Raw genomic sequence first — 21,559 nt, forward strand, 5'->3', positions numbered from 1 at the left:
ATCTCTGACGTGTGGTCACTTAATCCGGCTGATGGTTTCTCATTAGATTGTAAACTATATAACGCGTCTTATTCTATGGAGATCAGGGCTGGAAATTGGTCGCACACTTACATTACCAATTGTCTTTGTTGTGGGTCAAAATCATTAGTTTGTTTGATTAAAGGTGCCTTCACACGGACCGGACTCACAGCGGATTTCATGCGTGCTGTGAATTTCAATGGGGTTATATACCCGCAGCGGAATTTTCATTCCGCTGCGAGTATGTAACCTGGCCCCTTTAACCCCCCGCTACCAGGAGCATACATTACGTGCTCGGTGCCGTGGCTGCATGTGAGGCTCCCGGATCACGTCAGTCCCCATCAGCCAATGAGTGCTGCCCGTGCACTGATTGGCTGATGGGGCCAGAAGGGAGCGGGAAGCCTTGCATGCAACCGTGGCTCCGAGCAGGTAATGTATGCTCCTGGTAGTGGGCGGCGGGGGGTTAAAGGGGCCAGGTTACATACTCGCTGCGGGTATGTAACCCCATTGAACTTCACATTACATGGATTACAGCGGATTTGGACGTGCGTGAAGCTACCCCTACAGTAAAGTTGCTTTTAATCCAGAATATCACATTGCACAGTAAAAAAAAAAAAAAAAAAAAAAAAAAAAAAAAAATATATATATATATATATAGGCGTACGCCAGGAAGAAGGCGCATATTCGCCCCTTCTCCCTGGTGTATGCCTCCCGCACGCCCAAAGGGCGGGCTGACGGAGCTTGCTGGGGCGTGATAAGGCGGGGAGGTGCCGTGGCCTCCTCCCGCGCCTCATTTATCATGATTTACACCTGCTCTCAGGCATAAATCATGATCAAAATCTACACTTGCTGGAAGCAGGTGTAGATTTTGTATGCCGGGTGCAGATTCAGGTGCCCGGACAGATTCACTAAGGTGGGGGCGGGGCCTTATATAAATTCCCCCCCATAGTGTGTAAATAAAAGGTGAAGTCGCCGTGTACATACATTTTGACATAGTACTGATCATGTGTTACATCCTTTTTTTATACTCCAGAGCTGCACTCACTATTTTGCTGGTTAGGTTACTGTGTACTTCGTTTTCTTATCCTGTACTGATCATCCTGTACTACTCATCCTGTATTATACTCCAGAGCTGCACTCACTATTCTGCTGGTATGGTCACTGTGCCCTATGGTCACTAGTTTTCCATACAGAAACTGCCAAGTCAAACATGCCCTTATAGTGCCATCTGGGCATGCTCCGATAGACCCTGCACCAGTCGCAGACACCTCTGTAAGGCAAGGCTCAAAATGCATTAGATGTTAACGCAGGGGAGAGTCCTTGAGGTATACATCCAACGTATGGCTATGATGTAGGCATGGCCATAGCTATATGTTGGATGTGATGTATACATCTAATTGAGACTGATAAAGCAGAGGCATCTGTGACTGGTGCAGGGTGGTAGGAGGATGCCCACTATAAGGCCATGCGTGACTGGTACTTGTAGCAGTATCTGGGTTGGCAAACTATCATGGAGGTATCTACACCTGGTGGCATCATTCATACATAGGGTCTCATGTTAAATTTTTATCCGACAAACCCCCACGTATATACAGTGATAGCCAAAATGGCCTCCAACGCTGTGAATCTAGCCTAAGGCTGCTCCCATTCACTAACAGTGAGTGCAAATCTTCAAAATACTGAATTGAACATAAAAATGATTCCAAATTTAATTTTTTTTTCACAAAATCCCTAAAATTCTTTCACAATATTGGGTCACTCCACTTCCACCGGCTATAGAAACCAACTACGTAGCACCGTAACCCCTAGCAACCGATCAGGGCGCAGCTTTCACTTTCTAAATGGCAGGAAATCCATTAGGTGAATGGTTGCTAAGGGCTACCTCACTTTTTTTTTTTAATCCATAAACTGAACTTTATTGATCGATGTACACAAAAAAAGTGAACGGGTGAAAATGGCGCTGTTTTAAACGTCTCCCCCCCCCAGTTATAGAAGTCTCCATGACGGGTAACAATCTTATAATTGTAAGTTATTTTTACCTGTCTGTGTACGGCTGCGGCTTATGGGCCTATTTGTTAAGTACTTGTAATGAATAACATTACTTAGCTGAGATGACTGGAGAGGTATTTTGCATGGAGACGGCGAGGAATGTGACGTCTCGGTTTTCCTGACCGGCTGGTATGTGCAGAACTTCGCTTAATGACATTGATTAATCAGATTTTTTTTTTTTCTTTTAAGGCTGTATCTTCTCTATTATACTGCTGTATATCGCGCGCTGTTATAACGCTGAGGAATGACATCATTGACGCATAATGTTTGAGTCCACAAAAAACAACACCTTAAAATTTCCCACCCCTCCCTTTGCTGTAGTGCTGTGATGGGAATCTGAGGCCTTCTAGCTGCTGCAAAACTACACTTCCCATCATGCCTGGGCAGCCAAAGCAACGCCATTCGTTGGTGACCCCCATGTTGTAACTCTGCCCACATTAATAATTTATACACTCCCCTCCCCCCAATGACCCTTGTATAACAGCTCTATTCATTGAGGACCTCCATATTGCGGCACTGTTCACTGATGTTCGCATAGTGTGACAATAATCAGTAATACCCCCATGTTGGGTAGCAAGCCTCTAAAGCCCACCATAGCCCACAGCTCTTTGTCGGATTACATCAGTTGCCATCATAGTCATTGCTTAAAGGGGTACTCTGGGCTGGGGGCTTTTTTGCATATAGGCCGGGGAGGAGGTGGATGAGGGCAATGACGTCCCCTTACCTCCCTGGTTCCAGCGCCGTGTCCCGGATTGCGCCCCTCCGGTCCACGCTGCCCGGCCACTTCCTGGTCTCTGCTGGGGCTTGAGACGTGACGTTGCAAGACCGCTCAGCTAGTCAGCGGGGTGCCCTCATCCAACTCCTCCTGGCCATATGCAAAAAAGCACCCCAGCCCCGGAGTACCCCTTTAAGGCCCTATTACTCAAAGCGATTACCAAATTTGGCCGATTACTCGCCGTTACGGCCAATAATCGCTTAGTGTAATGAAAGGCAACGATTAGCCTATATGCACGATGTCAGCTGATCGTTGTCTTTCAACGCGTTGAATCATGGCAACGATCTGCTGCCGTCACTCCATGTAATAGGAGCGGTGGCAGCCGATCGCCGTCATCTCCTATGGGCCCCCCCCCTGCCCTTACCCGCTCGCTGTCTGCACGTGTAATAGCGCTGGCAGAGATGAGGAGCAAGGGAGCGCAGACCTGACAGACCTGATCTCCCCGTGTAATAGGCGCTTTATTGCGCGGATCCGCAGTGGATTTTGCTGCCCATAAACTTAAATGGGTCCACAGCAAATCTACAGTAGTGGAGGATTAGCTGATTTGCTGCAGACTAGCGATGAGTGCAAGAGTCCGATCGTCTGGTGGCTAAAGAAGAAGGATACAGCCTTATCAAGTCTAGGAAAACACGCATATAGCCCAAGGCCATAGGCTGTATCTATGTTTTCCAGGACTCCCTAGGGCTGCATCCAACTTCTTCAGCCCCTGGTATTCAAATGCTAAACGATCAGACTTGAGCATGCTCCAGTTGTGCGCAACTCTACTGCAGACCCATTGAAGTCAATAGGTAGCGGATCATGTAAATGTGAACATAACCTAACTGTGTTTATAGGGTTTCGCTAACCCCATAGACACCAAAAAGTGCCCTTTTAGCCTTGACTTTGAGTATAAGGTATTAGAGTATGGTGTGCAGAATGGTATCCAATAAAGTGTACTGCTTGGTATACATTTTTATCATAAATTATGCCCTTTTACGTTGCAGTCCTCTGTATTATAATGGTTCGGTTTATCCTTAGTGCGGTTTAAGGTGAGCGTGTTATTTACACAATTACAGCCCTATTGGTTATGGTTTTGCACAGCTCCTACTTAGTATGATAAGTGGTTGCTAGGCAACTGCAAAATAATGATGTGGGTGACTACTATTTTAGCCCCTGTAGTTGTGTTCACAGAAGTGGTCACAGCCCCTCCCATAGATGCAACAGGAATTACCAGAAATTTATTTGTGATGTTTTACATAGAGGAAAGGTGTAGGAATAAGAACTATTGTAAGTTTAAGTACTGTGAGTAAGATTTGGCGGGAAAAATGGTAGTCCGGGGATCCCTTTAAATATTGTGTGGACATCTGCAATCTGTTAATCTGGCAGTGGGATTATGTTCCCAAAAAAACAGATTACCAGCAAACCTTAAGGCCTCTTCCCGTTTCTCGACAGCCGGGCCCATATTCACGACTGTACAAATGAATAAAACACTGTAGTGAACCAGTAATGTAAAAAACCTTTGGCTGAACAGCTCCGTCTCTGAAATGGTGTCCCGTCTCTTTAACGCCGTCCACATCAAAGGGGTCCTTAAGCCTTAAAATGCTTGTGTTTCAGAAGCCCAGCTCCTGCACTCTGGTAAACCTCACTATATATCTTTGTCTCTCTTAATCCCGGCCATTTTTCCCCCCTCGTATGCCTGGTTTGGCTCAGTCTGAAATTAGATCAGTAAAAAAAAAAAAACCTACAGAATGGATTTCTGGAAAGCAAAATGGATGTATGTGAATTACCAGTATTACTGTATTCGAGGGAAACAAACTCCTTGCTCTTGGCCAGTTGGCAGAATGGTTCTCGAGATACAATTCACCAAGTATATACTTGTATTGCCCAAGAAATTACAATTCTAGAGGTTTTGTTTCCTTAAAACACTTAGTCGTGCTGTTCTTCTGTTATTCTTCTGGAAGGGCATGAATAAATTAGGGAAGGGGCATGTATCTACCCATACTGGCACTGTCCATGCCATGTTTCTATTGTCTTTGTAGGGAAATACTGTATCAACAATGGTAAAGCCCAAAAATGAGTGAAACAGCCAATCACTGAAACAGCCAATCTGAAAATTTTGAGATTTGTTTTTGGCATATCAGTACGGGAACAGGGACCCCTTCTCTCTGCTTACTACCTACAGGAGCAGGGATTACTCCTCTCTGCTTACTACCTACAGGAGCAGGGATTACTCCTCTCTGCTTACTACCTCCAGGAGCAGGGATTTCTCCTCTCTGCTTACTACCTACAGGAGCAGGGATTACTCCTCTCTGCTTACTACCTCCAGGAGCAGGGATTTCTCCTCTCTGCTTACTACTTACAGGAGCAGGGACTACTCCTCTCTGCTTACTACCTACAGGAGCAGGAATTCCGCCTCACTGCTTACTACCTACAGGAGCAGGAATTCCTCCTCACTGCTTACTACCTATAGGAGCAGGGATTTCTCCTCTCTGCTTACTACCTCCAGGAGCAGAGATTTCTCCTCTCTGCTTACTACCTACAGGAGCAGGGACTCCTCCACACTGCTTACTACCTACAGGAGCAGGGACTCCTCCACACTGCTTACTACCTACAGGAGCAGGAATTCCGCCTCACTGCTTACTACCTACAGGAGCAGGGACTACTCCTCTCTGCTTACTACCTCCAGGAGCAGGGATTTCTCCTCTCTGCTTACTACCTACAGGAGCAGGGACTCCTCCAGAATGCTTACTACCTACAGGAGCAGGGATTTTGCCTCACTGCTTACTACCTACAGTAGCAGGGACTCATCCACAGTTCTTACTACCTACAGTAGCAGGGACTCATCCACAGTTCTTACTACCTACAGAAACCGGGACTCCTCCACACTGCTTACTGTCTACAGGAACAGGGACTCCTCCACACTGCTTACTACCTACAGAAACAGGGACTCCTCCACACTGCTTACTACCTACAGAAACAGGGACTCCTCCACACTGCTTACTACCTACAGTAGCAGGGATTTCTCCTCTCTGCTTACTACGTACAGGAGCAGGGACTCCTCCACACTGCTTACTGTCTACAGGAACAGGGACTCCTCCACACTGTTTACTACCTACAGGGACTCATCCACACTACTTACTACCTACAGGAGCGGGGACTTATTCTCCTTGCTTACTACTTACAGGAGCAGGGACTTCTCCATCTCCACACTGCTTACTACCTACAGGATTCCACCTCATTGCTTACTACCTACTGGAGAAAGTACTCCTGTCTTTCCATGTAATTTCCTATACAGACAGTATTTGGCGCCACAGAAATCCACATCAACTTTGTTGATGTTCAGTGGGCTGGGTGCCGTGCAAATGTGGCAGGTCACTCAGAGGTAAGCAGTGATTTTTGCTTCCTAACTTTGCCAGTTCGGGCATACAGGGTGTACTTTACTGCTTAGTGTACAGGAACAGAGAGTCCTGTCTTTTGACAGGAGTCCCTGCACCTGTATGAATCCAAATTAACAGATTCTTAGTCAATCTAAATTTTGGGAGATCTGCTCATTACTACCCTGCTCAATGTATTTATACATTGCCAGGAACAGCAACAGTTCGGATTACTTAGAAAAGATGATTTAGCATTGTTTTTAAAGGGAAATACAAGTATTTGCTAAAACATAATGAATCAAAGCCAAAAGGGCAAAACAATACATCTTTCTCTTAATAAATCACATCGCTTTCAAAGTAACCAGTAACCACCTCTAAAATGTTGGAAATCCAAGCGGTAGGTGCTCACTTTTCATATAGCACTCCCATAGGGGAAGGTAGTATTGCGCAGTGCAAATTGAAATTGGCTGTCTATGTGTTGTATAAATGATTTAAGTCCTCAAGAGTGAGAGATCCCCTTTATAGTTTTTTTTTTTACTTATAAAAACCTGAGCATGTTACTGATATACTTTAGTTTCCAATCTGTTTAAATTTCAAAATTGTTTTTTTTTTTTAATTATTATTTTTCTGAACTTTTTATGGGGAGGGCCATATTGCATCAACAACCTTTAGAAATATGCTTTGCAGGAGCTACATGGGCCATAGGAACCTGAGGACGGGATTTTTTTTTTATTTTTAGGAAAGATGGGTGACAATGCAGGTGACAATATAGTTGTCATCATAGCTTTAGTAGATGATGTCACGAATTGGGCAAGTTGCATTTTAACTGCCTGACCTTTTTGACCTATAGGAGAAAAGCTTTCTGTTGTACCTAATAATTTCTTATAATTGGTCCTGGTTAGGTTTTGACTAGGAGAGCAGAAAGTGGTTTCTAAAACTGGTCACATGACCCTCCAAGACATAACAATGTCTGGTCACATGACCACAAATGGAGATTGTGGAATCTGACTTGGCGATGGTCGCTGTCACCCTTTCTTTATGGTGTGAAATCCAACTGGAGAGGCAGGGCACTAGGCAAACAGGGAAGTTAACGCTTAAAGGAAGTCCGGCGAAAATTTTTATTAAAGTATTGTATTGCCACCCAAAAGTTATACAAATCCCCAATATACACTTATTACGGGAAATGCTTATAAAGTGCTTTTTTCCCTGCACTTACTACTGCATCAAGGCTTCACTTCCTGGATAAAATGGTGATGTCACGACCCGACTCCCAGAGCTGTGCGGGCTGTGGCTCCTGGAGAGGATGATGGCAGAGGGCTGCTCAGTGTCCCCCTGCCATCATCCTCTCTAGCAGCCACAGCCCGCACAGCTCTGGGAGTCGGGTCGTGACATCACCATTTTATCCAGGAAGTGAAGCCTTGATGCAGTAGTAAGTGCAGGGAAAAAAGCACTTTATAAGCATTTCCCATAATAAGTGTATATTGGGGATTTGTATAAGTTTTGGAGGGCAATACAACACTTCGCCGGACTTCTCCTTTAAAATGGGGAAAACCCCTTTAAGAGTATCCCTTCAATTGGTAGATTGGAATAGAGATGAGTGCGGCTCAAGCATTGGATCGTTTGACATTTGAATACAGGTGGCCTGATGAAGTTGGATTCAGGCCTGGTGCATAGCTAAGTAGATTCGGGGTTCTGGGAAGGTTGGGTGACCTTGAGTGGACGAAGGATGAGGGCCATTGGGTATAACAAATCTTTCCTAAAGGCTAACATCACTTTCAGTCAGCAGAAAATATAGTGGTACCCAGAGCAGCTGCCTTTCCATAGGTTTTGGCTTGCAGGTAAAAGATCTGGGTGATCTACTAGATCGCGACAGGTTAGAATTCTGGCATGATCACACATCTCTACAAGGTAATTAAAATCTTACACAAAATTTTGTATTTTGGGTGATCAGTAGAGATGAGTGAACTTATAGTAAATTTGGGTCCGTCTGAATCCGAACTCTCTGCAATTAATTACCGTTGGCTGGAGAAGTTGGATGCAGCCCTAGGGCTAGGGCTACCTGGAAAACTGTCCGGATGATCTTTAGGGCCGCAGAGTTGTGATGCAGGCGCATCCATGCATGCCCGCTTCAGAATTCTCCACTGCCGGAGCCGCTCGCTCCATAGTGTGTACTGACAGGGTTTTCTGCAGCCGCTATTCAATAAATAGTGGCCACAAAAAAACATGTCAGTTGTTTGCGGCGCCACTACGGATCCCGGCCGGAGCGGATACCATGTGTATAAGCTCTGGCTGGGATCCCATAGATGGCAAGGTAACGTATATTTTCATAATAATCACAGCCCTTGTTGCAATGTGCAACAACGGCCATGGTTTTACGAAAATCTACGTTGTGTGAACATAGCCATAAGCTGTATGCATGTTTTCCAGGACTTTCCTAGCGCTGCATCATAGACCTCAGCTAGTTGGCCTCATTGGTAACCTAATACAGTCAGTGACTGGCTGCAGCGGTCACATGTCCATGTTGAGGTATACCAAGAAGTACAGAGACCAGTGAGAGTGCGAACGGTGAGGGATCAATAGGGTGAGTATGGCTTGTTTTATTATTCTACACCCTTTTGAGACTTTTTCGAAAAAGTTTCAAGTAGCTCTACAGCTTCTTTAAGCTAGCTTTTAGAATTTTTTTTTTTTTATTGCTGGTCTTCAGCTTTTAAAAAAATTAATTTATGAGCCGTTTTATGGTTTTCCGCTTTTTGCTGCCCAAGCCATTATCTAGTCATAGACTGGAATGTGTCTCGGGAGACTTTATGTATTTGAAGTACACTTTAGCATCGGGTCTAGAATGGTCACTTCAAAGTGGTAGGTTGTAACAAACTAGTGTGGAATTCATGTTACGTGGTCAAGTTAATAGTTACAGTTGTATGTCTGTGAGGTTTACTTCCAATGGACATTTATTTGCGTTGGTGTTTATATGGCTCGATGAGGTGTCGGGTTGTATTAGGTTTTACGCTTTCTGATATTGACTCCACGTCAGATCCTTACAGAATTGTAGAGATTTGCTTATGTTGGGGTTGTCTTAGTTCAGAGCAGCCAAGGACCGTCTAGTTGAAGTGTAGGAAAATTCAAAAAGAAAAAAAAAACCCCTTGAAATCCACAAATCATTTTGTTCAGAAATTTTTGAAGAATTTCATAGACAACCTTATACATCTCAACTACATTATATTTAGGGAATTCCTAGGAATCTAGTGGAGTCAAGTAAAAGGAAGGGTCAAATTCCTCTTCCCCTTACTTAGGGTGGGTTCACACTACGGAATTCTCGCGGATAAACTCAGCGGAATTCCGTCGGCTGTCCGCGCGCTCGGCCGTGCATTCTATGGGTCGGCGTATTCCGCTATCCGCCGAAAGAAGTGACATGTCACTTTCGGCGGATAGCGGAATACGCCGGCCCACAGAATGGTGTCTATGGAGCCGGCGGAAAGGTGCGCGGACATACTGCGGAATTCCACTGAGTTTATCCGCGAGAATTCCTCAGTATGAACCCACCATTATAGCGGAGAGGCCGAACTCCCCGTGGCTGCAGAAGTTGGATGTAGCCCTAGGGAGCCTATCTCCTCAATCCATGTTTTCCAGGACTTTCTAGGGCTGCATCCAACTTCTGCAGCTGGCAAGCTGTTCGGGTTCGGAGAAGTTGCTAAACCCAAACAGTTTGGCCTCTCTGCTCAACACTACTTTTTTTTAAAATCATATCCTTCTTATTGAAATTTTTTTTTCAAAACAAGTTATCACCCAGTACAAACAAAACACTCCAAGAGGGCATACCCTCTGTCCCATGTCACACAAACTGGGCAGTACAAGGGGTGGGGTTGTACAAAACTTGCCTCTAAGGGTCCTATTACACAGAGCGATTTTTAACGATTAACGACTAACAAAAAACGATCGCAAACGAGATTGATTATCGTTAACTTGAAATTGTTCACCATATTACACAGAACGATGGTCGTTAGATACGATTGTTACTATGATCGTTTTAGGATCGTTACTATGACCGTTTATTCCTTCTGATCCCAGCAAAACAATGGGCAATGTGCAGTTACACTGAACGATTAGTGAAAAAATGCGGAACTTGAGCGAATGAATGTGGAATTACAGCGAATGATTAATGATAACTTTAGGTTCAGATCTAAATCAACGACATACAAACGATTTTTCGGTGCCTGCAATTATACAGAACGATTATCGTTTAAATTCGAACGATATAACGATTTTTCGCACGATAATCATCCCGTGTAATAGGGCCCTAAGGGCCCTGTTACACGGGACGACTATCGCATGGAAAATCGTTATGTCATTTGAATTTAAACGGTAATCGTTCTGTATAATTGCAGGCAACGATCGAAAAATTGTTCGTGTGTCGTTGATCCTTGATTTAGATCTGAACATAAAATCATTGTCTGAAACGTCCGGGCAGCCCATAGAAGATAGCGGCGGTCTACTGCCGCCATTCCTATTACACAGAGCCTTCACTGCATTGAGCGCTTTCATTAGCAGCCGGCAGTGTTATCGTTTGGCTGGTCTCCCTGAGATCAGTGATCTGTTTCTCTTATGGCTCTACTAGGCATTGCTCCCACCTAGCCAGAATCCTGCTCCTCACTGATGAGGGGCAACACCCTGAAACAGCTGTATGTGGATGGTTACCTGGCCTTGGTTTTTCCCTTGTCATTACATTGACTTATAAGGCCACTTAATATGGTGGATTTGGTGGTTTCTTACAGGAGCTGCCCCTCGGCTGGGACCTTCCCGGAGGGATATCCGGCTAGTGTAAGGGCCCTGTTACACGGGACTATTATCACATGGAAAATCGTTATATCATTTGACTTTAAACGATAATCGTCCTGTGTAATTGGACGTCCATGTGTCGTTGATCCTTGATATAAATCGGACCATAAAATCATTGTCAGCGTGGGGGGCTGAATCATCCGGGCAGCCCATAGAAGATAGCGGCGGTCTACTGCCACCGTTCCTATTACACAGAGCCATGGCAGCAGATCGTTGCCTTGCTGATTGTTTGTGTTTTAGCCTGTTGAGAGACAACGATCAGTCGACATTGCGTATGTCGGGTGATTGTCCTCTATCAGGGTGGGTTCATACTACAGAATTCTCGCGGATAAACTTCGCTATCTGCCGAAAGAAGTGACATGTCAGTTCTTTCGGTGGATAGCGGAATACGCCGGCCCATAGAATGGTGTCTATGGAGCGGGCGGAAAGGCGCTCGGCCGTGCGCGCAGACATACTGCGGAATTCCGTAGTGTGAACCCACCCTTATGGTGCGTTTTTACGGAAAGATTATCGTTTGAATTTTCGCGATAACGATCGCATTTGAGCTCATGTAAACGCAGCGAACGATCAAGCGACGAGCGAGAAATCGTCCATTTAGATCTTTCAACATGTTCTCAAAGCGTCGTTGGTCGTTCGCTAAAAATTCGCAGACCGCTTTGTCTAAACATTATTTCACCGATTCATCCTATGTGTGAGACGGGCTTAAGCGATCACAATAACGATTTTTCCAAACGATATATCGTTCCGTCTAAACGCTGATCGTTATACAAAACACATCGTTACTTTGAAATCGCTAATCGTTCGATCGGGCGAATTATTGCTTGGTGTAAACACAAAGCGATTATCAGCCGAATAGAGCCAATAATCGCTTTGTGTAAGAGGGCATTTAAAGGGACGTTCCTGGCTGGGCTTCTGGTGGGGCCTGTAGATTCCATATTTGGATTTAAAAAAATATTTAGTTTTTAATTTTTCACTATTGTTTTTTTTTAACCATCCTATAACAGCCCCTACTTCTTTCCTACTCTATTGACAGTGATAGTATTACTGCTTAGTGGTACAAAAGTAAAAATACTCTACTACTAATAAGCTACTACAATTCCCATCCTGTCTGGACAGCTAAAGCTTTGGCTGTCCAGGGATGATGGGAATTCTAGTTTCGCAACAGCTGAAGGGCCAAAGGTTCCCCATCCCTATTCTAGATCATCAATATGCTTAATTGTCACTTTTCTCGAATCCGATTATTCAGCAGGGGGCGACAGTGAGCGCAGGAGAAAACTCCTCCCTCATTATAAGGAATATAAAACGTCTCCATACTGAAGCATGATGGGAGCAGGGTTAGTTTTAGAGAGCGGCAAATGCGAAAAAAAAAAAAAAAGTGTGTTGTCAGGTCACGTAGAAGATAACGCCGTGTTCTGTGTGTTTTGCCCTCTGGATATTTTACGGGTTAATGAACAACACAAGTGTTTGGCAACGGAACGAGATCTTTAATTCCGAAATAAAGATCTTGACCCAGTAATTTGCATCTGTTCACCATCCTGCCGTCCGCCTCCATTAATAATTAAACCTATGGGCTCGCTCCTCTTTGAACTGCAGAGTGAGATATCAAACTAGACCGCCACTATCTGCAGGGCACGCAACCAGCCGCAGCTTTTCCTTTTGATTTGCTGCTACGACGCTGCTGTTTTTACTGATCTGACATCTTTTTAGTTTTTTTTCCTTGCGGGTTTACAAAGACCCGTCTAATCATTCTAATTTATACCGTACGTGGAAAATATTTCTGATCAGGTTATTTCTCTGTGAACAGATTATTAGTCTTCATGTGCAATGTAACTGTATAAGCCCACCACCCAAAATTGCAGTGTAAATTGGTCATCTAGAGTTGCGGCCCCCTTGAGGGTGCGTTCACACCTACAGGAGCCGCAGCAGATTTGATGCTGTGTTCAGTTATTTAAATGAAATCTGCTGCGGATCCGGTAAGTGTGAACGTACCCTGAAGAAGCACGACGTACACTGGAAGGTATACTGTAAATCAAGTTGTTTCAGTAAGGGTACGTTTACACAGAGAGATTTATCGGACAAATTTCTTAAACCAAAGCCAGGAATAGATTTGAAAAGAGGAAAAATCTCAGTCTTTCCTTTATGACCTGTTTCCTGTTTATAGTCTGCTCCTGGCTTTCTGTGTAAACGCACCATAAGTATGGGTTATAAAAGAGTTAAAAAAAAAAAAAGTTGCCTCCCCCCCCCCCAAAAGCCAGCGCCTTACCTGTTTGTAGTTTGTACCCGGAATTGCAGCACAGCTTTGTGAATGGGGATGAGCAGCAATACCAGACACAGTGCATGACTGTTTTTTATTCAAACTCCTTTAGGGTGCGTTCACACCTACAGGATCTGCAGCAGATTTGATGGTGCAGATTTGAAGCTGCAGATGCAAAGCAAGGCCATATTCACATGGCGTAAGAGACCGGCCGTTCCGTGACCTGGCCGGGTCATGGAACGGCCAGTGTCAGAAAAGATCATCCCGGCCGATACTGCAGTAACGGCCGGATGATCTTTACTGCTGCTGAATTCGGATGCGGGCGCATCCGTGCGTGCCTACATCCGAATTCCCTGCTGCTCCCAATGGAGCAAGCGGCTGGAGACGCATGCTCCATTGTGTGCACTGACAAGATTTTCTGTGGCTGGTATATACTGAATAGCGGCCTCAGAAAACTGACGTGTCAGTTTCTTGCGGCGCGGCTAGGGATCCCGGCCGGAGTGTATACTATGGGTATACACTCTGGCCGGGATTCTATGCTTTGTTGCAACACCCGTGATTTCTACAACACATACGTTGTGTGAACATAGTCCAAATCTGCAAACGTGTGAACACACCCTTAGGCTATGTTCACACTACGTAAGTTACGCAGAATTCACGGCTGTTGTTACGCTGGCCGTAATCCCTGAGTGAATCCCTACCGGAGTGTATACACATCTCAGTTTTCTGTGGCCGCTATTCAGTGAGTAGCGGCCGCAGAAAACCCTGTCAGTTCACACAATGGAGCGAGCGGCTCCGGCCGAACACTCCACTGTGTGCTGTGGGGAGTTCTGATGCAGGCACACACTGATGCCAGGATGATCTTTTCTGACTCTGGCCGTTCTGTAACCCGGTTCTGTTCTGTAACCAGGGGCTGGCTGGCAAATTTTAGCCTGGGGGGCAAGCACACAGCACTGGCCCATTAGTAGCCAGCTAGCGGCCCATCCTTCAAGGACCACTATTCCCTGCATCAGTGCGGGGAAGGTAGATGGCCACCCGCTCCCATACTTCTTTCAGCGGCGATGTTCCAACAGTAACATCTTCAGCCCTTCCAGTCATTTGTGAATAGTGAATTCTCACTTTCCTGTATAAATATATCGGACAGCTCATCAATGACACGGAACCGTCCCATAGACTTACATTGACAAAGTGACTTCTGTCCCCTTCACACAGAGCAATAGGAATTCTCTGGTCACAAATGACAGGAAGGGCTGGAGACATTATCCAAACTGGAACACTGCCGCTAGCAGAAGTACAGGTCCGGGGTGCCATCTACTGACCCTGCACTGATGTAAGGGCTAGAGTGCTCCCAATTAGTAAGATTGTGCTGTATGGTTTTTAGCTGCACAGTATAGATTTACTGTCCAGCTCCCAGAGACTACGGGCCACTGAGTATAAGATGCTGGCAAAGCTGGGTGACCATATCATACTGAGTATAAGATGGTGGGAAAGCTAGCAGACCACATCACACTGAGTACAAGATGCTGAGAAAGCTGGGTGACCTCCATCATACTTAGTATAAGATGGTGGGAAAGCTGGGTGACCGCATCATACTAAATAAACGATAGTGTGAAAGCTGGGTGACCTACATCATACTGAGTACAAGATGCTGGGAAAGCTGGGTGACCCCCATCATACTGAGTATAGGATGCTGGAAAAGCTGGGTGACCTCCATCATACAGACTACAAGATGCTGGGTGACCTCCATCATACTGTCTACAAGATGCTGGGAAAGCTGGGTGACCCCAATCATACTGACTACAAGATGCTGGAAAGCTGGGTGACCTCCATCATACTGAGTATAGGATGCTGGAAAAGCTGGGTGACCTCTATCATACTGACTACAAGATGCTGGGAAAGCTGGGTGACCTCTAGCATACAGATTACAGGATCCTCGAAAAAGTGGGTGACCTCCATCATACTCACTACAAGATGCTGAAAAAGCTGGGTGACCTCCATCATACTCCCTACAAGATGCTGGAAAAGCTGGGTGACCTCCATCATACTCCCTACAAGATGCTGGAAAAGCTGGGTGAAATACTGAGTATAAGATGCTGGGAAAGTTGGGTCATTTTCATTATACTGACTACAAGATGCTGGGAAACTGGGGTTTCTCTTTTTTCACCATAGCTTTTACCATTCTTGCTCTCAAAATCCCCCCCCCCCCCCCAGGCAATCCCCCACCCATGGTTTATCCCTCCTTAAAGGGGTACTCCAGGCCAGACGTGACGTCTCAAGCCGCAGCTCAGACCAGGAGGTGGCAGCGGGACAGGCGAAGGGGGCGGCGCGATCTGGGACACGGCGCTGGAACCAGGGAGGTAAGTGACCAGCCACATAATAAAATACACCCCCCCCCCCCCCCCAGCCATAAAATAAAAATGCTAGGGTACCCCTTTAAAATGCCTCACATGTGTGCCCACATTAGTAAAAATAATAACAAAACAAGAAAACTAACACACATACTTATATGTATCCTCTATTTACTCCTGTAGATATATATATATATATATATATATATATATATACTGTATGTAATGCGGTATATATGTCTCCTGTGTGGGTCTCCTCCTGTATATATGTATCCTCTATGTCAGTGGTAGGGAACCTTGGCAATTAAGCTGTTGCAAAACTACAACTCCCATCATGTATGAACAGCTAATGGCTGTCCAGACATGATGGGAGTTGTAGTTTTGCAAGAGCTGGAGAGCCAAGGATCCCTACACCTGCTTTATGTCCTGCTGTGTAGGCCTGCTCTTGTATAGGTACAGTACCTTGCTTCCTGCAGAACACCATCTTTTCTGTTTTCAGGCTCTCTAGCTAAGAGGCAGGAGTGACAGCTGGGGAGGAGAGCGACCTCTAGTGGCCGGAGGAAGAACACCGCCTGCAGTCAAAACACTGACTTGCAGAGCAGTGTTCTGTTAACTATACGCCCCATAGGTTTATAGTTCGTACAGGGGGCGGGGCTTGCCGTCATGGGGGCGGGGCTTCATCGACCACCAGCAGCCCTCTTCAGGTGATAAAAAAACAGGAGAGGGCTGGTGCGGTAAGCGACCACAGCAGGACCCTGAGTCTGTAAACAAGCTGTCAGAGGGCACGGGGCGGCCCTATAATGTGCTGGGGGCAGACCAGCCAGGGAGGCAAATGCCCCCCTGACCCCCGGCCCAGCCCGCCCCTGTCTGTAACCCCCATGCATTAACACAGCAGCCTTGCTAAGAGACCGCAAGGTGAAAGCTCCTCTCCCCAGACATGAGACTGCAGCCTGGCACCATCCCCTGGCCCCTACAGCATCTTCCAGCCCACAGATGCCCCAACCCCCGCCCCCCTCCCCCCTCCCAACGGAGACAGATGAGCAGTGTGATCCCCTGCTCCACCTTCTCCTGATGGGCAGAGACATCCTCCGCTGCTACTGCTGTGTGGGTGAGTATATGTATGTATCTGTCTGTATGTATGTCTGTGTTTTAGTGCTAGTGTGTGGCTAAGGTAGAACTACAACTTCCATCATGCTCCTGTGTGGCTGAGGTAGAACTACAACTCCCATCATGCTCCTGTGTGGCTGAGGTAGTACTACAGCTGGAAGGCCGAAGGTTCCCTATCCCTGGTCTAAAGTAATAGGGTGGGATGAGCTACGAGAAGGGTTACAATAAAAAAAAAAATGTCAATACTTTCGCAGGTCTGGCTGTCCGACAATTTGCAAAAATAGCAACATTTCCGAAGCTGGCACCATCAGAGGAGAGCTCGGTTTAACCCGGAGGAGGGCCGGTTTAAATATTACTTCTGCGGTTCACTAAGAGGGGAGAAAAGCAGAGTATTCTGGAGTCCGGTTTCATCCAGAGCTTAGCGGAGAGTTAGAAGACCAATAATTGGATATGGCAGTGCAGGAAAACCTCCCGATATAAAGCACTTTTCTTATGTTAAAGGATAATACAGAAAACAAATTATCTTGGGGGCCGGTGCCTACAAAAACAGCAGCTCTTTGTGTCAAGTAATTGAGTCTCATTTTGTTGCGAGTTCAAATGCTTTCAAATACTTAAAAATCTATTATTTGGCAGCGAGGTTGGAGATTGTGTAACTGTAATTGCAGAGTTTGTTCCTTTTGAACAAATAACACACTTGGATCTTTTGAGATCGCAGTAAGCTTCCACCATTGGGAAGCTGAGATATAAATCATCCGAGCTGGGGACCCAGAAGGGTTAGTGACTCACCAGACAGGGTGGAAGGAAGTTCACTGAGGTTGTAATTGTGGTCGTAGTGTTTCCTAATGGGCAGACCAGTCACACTTAACTGGAACCACCGGGGCTGTTTAGGTTGCCAGGTTTATACCAAACGATATTTTTATGTCAAAAGTTACAAAAACATAGTAAAATTTCACAATTTAATAAAAAAATCAAAAATGTACTATGGACATAGGGTGAATGTCCCAAACTTTTTTTTAACGCTCAACTATAGCTGTAGACTAGAGATGATGGTAACTAAAAGATGTTCGAGTCTGACCGGTGGCTGAAGGGGTGCGTGTGTATCCATGTTTTCCCGCACTCCGTAGGACTGCATTAAACTACTTCCGCCACAGGTATTCAATTGCCAAATAATCGGACTAAATTTGCTCTCATCTTTACTGTTGACGCTTTGTAAGCCCCGGCATGGTGCTTCTCTTGGCCGCCTTACCGGAGAAAGATTCTCTCCATAAAAAATATTATAATATTGACTATCGTCATAATTCAACATCAAATTCATATCGTCATAATTCATTATGGTCTTGTATACGAGGCCTCATCTTCATAATATAGGACCCATCTGGAAGGTCGTGGATATTTTCCATTTAGCAATGGCTTTTTTTTTTTTTTTTTTTTTTTTTATGGTTCACACTAGGGATGGTCCGAACCTGCCGAGGTTCGGGTACATATGAACCGGAACGGTCGGGAGCAGATTCCCGCTGTCTACCCGCTCCGTGGAGCGGGTGGATACAGCGGGAGGAACGCCTGGCAAACTGATACAGCCTATGGCTATGGCTGTATCCCAGTTTTCCAGGCGGTCCTCCCGCTGGATCCGCCCGCTCCACTGAGCGGGCAGACAGCGGGAATCATTACCGAGGGTTCGGGTTCGGACCATCCCTAGTTCACACCAAGGCATATAAAGCTTAACCCCTTAAGGACAGAGCCAATTTTGGTTTTTGCGTTTTTCGTTATTTCCTCCTGGTGTTTAAAAGGCCATAGCACTTGTCATTTTTCCCCTACAGGCACACATGAGCCCTTATTTTTTGCACCACTAATTTTACTTTGCAATGGCAGACTTAATTTTTGCATAAGATACACTGCGAAACCAGAAAAAAAATTCCCCCCTCCCTGCATTGATGAAGTGACCTTGAATAAACCAGCCAGAAGACGCACACTATTGCTGAGTGCCCGTTTCCTTTTTCTTGCTGTACTTACATTACGTTCCTGTTAAGCGGTGCACCAATAGGAATCGCTGTCCCCGCGGTTATCGCTACCGGTTTCAATTCTGCCTTCAGGTGTTGGAGATTGTTTGGGTAGTGCCGTCCACCTCTCCCACTATAGATAAAAACATGTATGGTACTGCTGCAATCACTAGTGAGACATCTAACCTCAGTTCTTGTGATCAGCTTGGGTCCCACTCCTCGGATCTTCACCCATCAGCTGGGTATCATAGAAGATTGTCAGCAGAAAAGGACCACCCAGTCCATCTCATCTGACCTTTTAGAGATGAGTGCAACTCAATCATGCTACAAGTTTGATCGTTCGGCATTACTGGTGGCTGAGAAATTTGAATGCAGACCAAGGAGTCCGGGAAAATATGGATACAGCCTTGGTTTTCTCGGACTCCCTAGAACTGAATCCAACTCCTTTAGCCACTGAATGATCGGACTGAAGCATGTTCGAGTTACGCTCATCTCTACTGCCCTTATATTATTTCCCTACCCTAGGTCCTAACTTTTATTCTTGGGATAACCCTTAAAAAGGCACATACTCTTTTGTAAGGATGCTACTGTGGGTCTCACCCCTCCCCCCACCTAAGTGTCAATAGAATTTTGGTTAGTCAGTTGACTGAGTAACCAAAGGGCAATTACTTTTTAACATAGACGAGTTAATGTTGGATAATTTTTTTTTTAAACGTACGTAAAATCGTTCTTATAAACAATATAAAACCTGCACTGCCGGTACTATTCCTTCTGAATGGGGGTGTACTGGCCACATGGGCGAGATGACCCCTCCTGCACCCCTCTACCTTGTTTTTAAAACCTTTATGAACAGAGGGGCTCTTGTAACTCTTATGGCCCCCATAGAAAGGGTGAACTAGTTCAGCCTATACCCATCAGTGGTGTGAACCATTACAGCCTATACCCATCAGTGGTGTGAACCAGTACAGCCTATACCCATCAGTGGTGTGAACCAGTACAGCCTATACCCATCAGTGGTGTGAACCAGTACAGCCTATACCCATCAGTGGTGTGAACCAGTACAGCCTATACCCATCAGTGGTGTGAACCAGTACAGCCTATACCCATCAGTGGTGTGAACCAGTACAGCCTATACCCATCAGTGGTGTGAACCAGTACAGCCTATACCCATCAGTGGTGTGAACCAGTACAGCCTATACCCATCAGTGGTGTGAACCAGTACAGCCTATACCCATCAGTGGTGTGAACCAGTACAGCCTATACCCATCAGTGGTGTGAACCAGTACAGCCTATACCCATCAGTGGTGTGAACCAGTACAGCCTATACCCATCAGTGGTGTGAAGCAGTATTGTGGACCCCCCATATACTTACTTTCTTTCTTGTACAGTTTTTTTTTTTAAATAACTTTTATTGGAACACGTAATGTTTTTAATTTGGCGTAAAATAACCTTTATAAGTGCCTTCTGGATGCCAGAGATGGCTGGCACGGACAAAGGAATTTGAGTTCATTCACAGTGTTGCAAAATAAAAATCTTGATGAACCAACACAAAAATGTGAACCTGCTGGTCTATTATTTATAACCTTATTTTCCCCTAGTGTTTTAGATTCTTATTTTATATGGCAATGAGATTAGGTATACTGTATACATATCGTTATATATCACGCCTGTTTAAAGAATCCAATTGCTAAAATGTAAACTCTGATGAATTTACAGTTTTTATTGATATTCATGATATAATGGCTCCTAGATGGCGCCGTTCTACCACACTGGTACTGGATTCTGAATGCAGTTCATCCTATGTTTTATCCCATTAAAACGGGCCTGTTGTGGTGTCAGATATAAAAAACGTGGCCCAAATCGATCAAGAAAATTTTTAGTTGACTTCAAAATGTAAGTGTATGTTCACACTGAGTAAATCAGGCAGAGTTCCGCGGCGGAACTCTCCCCCGCGGAATCCCGCCTTAGTGTGCCATAGCCTGTCTATGGGAGAGCTTGCGCGCCTTCGCTGCCGCACTCTCAGCTCAAAGAATTGACATGTTAATTCTTCCTCTACATCACCCGATGTCCATTCGCCCGGTCTTGATAGGTGTAAGAAGGACGGCACTTCCATAGGTTGGTTGTTCTCGAGGTGGTAGTAGCCGGACAGATAGTAGAGGAGACTCGGCACTCACCAAGTATATTCTGCTATTTTATTGCAGTGCAAGTGACATCAGGTACAAACAGGACATGTTTTGGCCAAGCATGGCCTTCATCAGCTTAGTGGTAGTACCATGCTTGGCCGAAACGCGTCATGTTTGTACCTGATGTCACTTGTACTGCAGAAAAACAGCAGAATATACTTGGTGAGTGCTGGGTCTTCTCTACTATCTGTCATTCACCCGATCTGGCCTGGAGGGATTTGTGCCATACAGATCCACTTTTCCGTCTTCACATTGAGTCCTAGTTTTTCCACCATTGTTATCTTTCAAAAAATTTTTATTAGGACCCCCCAAAAGGGAAATGTTGTTTTATCAATTTAATCCAAACCTAATCTCTACCTGGTTTATAATTGTATTGGATTATAAATTACACTTATTCATTCAGGGAAGAAATTTTAGAAATTACAATGTTTTATTCTGGTGCCGTCATACCCTTAGGTGAGTCAGTACCATGGACAGAGCACGACATGCCAGTCGCTTTACATTGTGTACAGAGGAGATGCCCGGGCATTTACAGATCTGACTCTATAAAGCTTCTTTTTGGGTAAAATTCTAATAAAAGAAATGTTAAAAAACTTTTTTTCTGTTGAAATTTTTGAATTTCTTGAATGTAATTGACAAATT

General features: G+C 45.2%; 1 protein-coding gene across 5 annotated transcripts in view; it reads left to right on the top strand.

Annotated features, from left to right (window-relative positions):
* The window catches only part of SCUBE1 (signal peptide, CUB domain and EGF like domain containing 1), a 162,957-nt gene that overhangs the window by 4,449 nt on the left and 136,949 nt on the right, over positions 1 to 21,559 (top strand). Inside the window, exon 1 of one of the 5 annotated variants that reach the window (XM_069968029.1) lies at positions 1,969 to 2,042. The exons of the other annotated variants lie outside the window; for them this stretch is intronic. The gene's annotated coding sequence lies outside the window, so the exon portion shown is untranslated. Of the gene's footprint in view, positions 1 to 1,968; positions 2,043 to 21,559 lie in introns of those variants that run through there. 5 annotated transcript variants of the gene reach the window in all.

The sequence above is a fragment of the Dendropsophus ebraccatus genome, chromosome 1, assembly GCF_027789765.1.
Source record: "Dendropsophus ebraccatus isolate aDenEbr1 chromosome 1, aDenEbr1.pat, whole genome shotgun sequence".
NCBI classification, from domain to species: domain Eukaryota; kingdom Metazoa; phylum Chordata; class Amphibia; order Anura; family Hylidae; genus Dendropsophus; species Dendropsophus ebraccatus.